Source organism: Micropterus dolomieu, linkage group LG14, assembly GCF_021292245.1.
Source record: "Micropterus dolomieu isolate WLL.071019.BEF.003 ecotype Adirondacks linkage group LG14, ASM2129224v1, whole genome shotgun sequence".
Taxonomy (NCBI): Eukaryota; Metazoa; Chordata; class Actinopteri; order Centrarchiformes; family Centrarchidae; genus Micropterus; species Micropterus dolomieu.
In genome coordinates this window covers 7,645,574-7,647,372 of record NC_060163.1, presented here as the reverse complement: position 1 = coordinate 7,647,372, position 1,799 = coordinate 7,645,574, and the positions used below count along the sequence as shown (strand labels likewise).

Genomic DNA, 1,799 nt, shown 5'->3' with positions numbered 1-1,799 from the left:
ATGTTATTGTAGTTATTTAATAAATCCTTCAGACTGAGATAATGGACTTGGAGACTGGATTTTTTACATCTGCGCTCTGCTTTCCTGCATTCCCTTTTTAGGCTGCGAATGCTGTCATTTATCCAGGGTTGCTTACTAGCTTTAGACGTAGGCCTAACCTTTAGAGGAGCAGTAATATTTAGTGACGACAAGCAGATATGATTGAAGTGATCGATTGTTGGTGTTGGAATCAGACAGGTGTTGGCTTTGGCTCAGAAAGAATGAAAATTAAAACCACAAGAGCAATAGTGCAAACTAATAGGAGAGTTAAATGTGGAGTCTTAAACATCAGATCTCTCTCTTCTAAAGGTGTACTAATAAATGAACTAATATCAGATTATGATATTGATTTATTTGGTCTTATGTAACGGAGTTAAAAATGCACTTTAATAATTCTTATTTCCAAATGTGCATCTGTGGATTTTATTTATCATTTAATGATTTTATTGAATATTTGTGAATTTTATCTCATTGAGTTATTTTTATTTATATTTATTTTTGCTATTTTTTTTCTCCTGTGGAAATGTCCTTAGCTGCACACTACCCCTTTTGTACCTCCTAAGCTTCCGTAGTGCTTGTCTCCCTCAGTTGCGTCTTGCACCGCTGAGGGTAAGTTGTGTGGAAAAGTGCTGCTGGGTTTATGTATTGTTTTCTTTGGAAATTGAACCATTTGCGTTAAAACTTTAAGCACAAATTGTGCCATGTAAATATGGTTATGTCACGTAGCAGTTTTGTATTAGTGTGACCGTTAAAATACGTTTTTATCAGTGTTTTCATTTTAACTTTCTGGCGCCAGTTTTACCACGGCAGGCGGGCCGTGTCATGTTACCTATGTAACTTGTCGGAGTTTTCAGCGTCTTGTCACTTGAGTAAACGCTGTATTTTTGTATGTTTAGGAAGCAGAGGTAATGTAAGAGGAGGCCAGGGGCAATTGATGTGTGCATTGTGTTCTGCAGGTATGTGTTTTCCTTCTGTTTATTAATGTAACTTTCTAAGTTTCTGTCACCTCCCACACACACTTTTTATTCAGACCACCAGGTGTCGCTGTTAGGCGATGTTGTTTTAAGGAAACCTATGTACTGTTTTTATGTGCATTTAATATTTAGTATTTTCTGAACAGTGTTAATGGCTTTCTATGAACAAATTCATGAAGCGCTCAGTTGCGTCTTGCACCGCTGAGGGAAGCAGAGGTAATGTAAGAGGAGGCCAGGGGCAATTGATGTGTGCATTGTGTTCTGCAGATGTGCGAGCCAATAAATCGTGGAAAAGAAGTGATCCCAGGAGTAATCCTTCACACACCCGACCACACCCGTTACAGCAGCATCAACACTCCGCTGGATGCCGGATATGCGGCAGAAACTGTGTCCACTATTTTAGCCCACTCTCTATCAGTAATCTCCCCAGTTATAGACTTTTCAAATGTTATCGACCGAATGGATCACATTCTGATTGTGAAACAAGTCATTACACTTGGGTTGTGAAAAATAAGCTACAAGAATAAAGAGATAATTCATTCAACTCATTTACTTTGAAGATACTAGTACATTTTTTTGAAAACCCAAGTGGATCGGGAAACATGGTTCTTCAGCAGAGGGGTGAGGGTGGGTGGCATATCCTCATAGCTACAGTGTGTGACACAGCGAGATTTTGGGGGGTGGGGGTGGGGGCAGGACAGGCTGTAGTTATAGCCATGATAACATATCAAGAATACAAACTTACTGAAGCTGAAAATATAAAAACACAGCTATGAGGGCCTGAAG

At 39.2% G+C, this 1,799-nt stretch overlaps 1 long non-coding RNA gene across 1 annotated transcript; it reads left to right on the top strand.

Moving 5' to 3' along the window:
- Positions 1-411: 411 nt before the first annotated feature.
- On the top strand, positions 412-1,314 carry LOC123983148. Its single transcript, XR_006828141.1, has 2 exons — positions 412-995; positions 1,281-1,314. It is a non-coding gene; the product is annotated as an uncharacterized LOC123983148 (long non-coding RNA).
- The last annotated feature ends 485 nt before the right edge of the window (positions 1,315-1,799 follow it).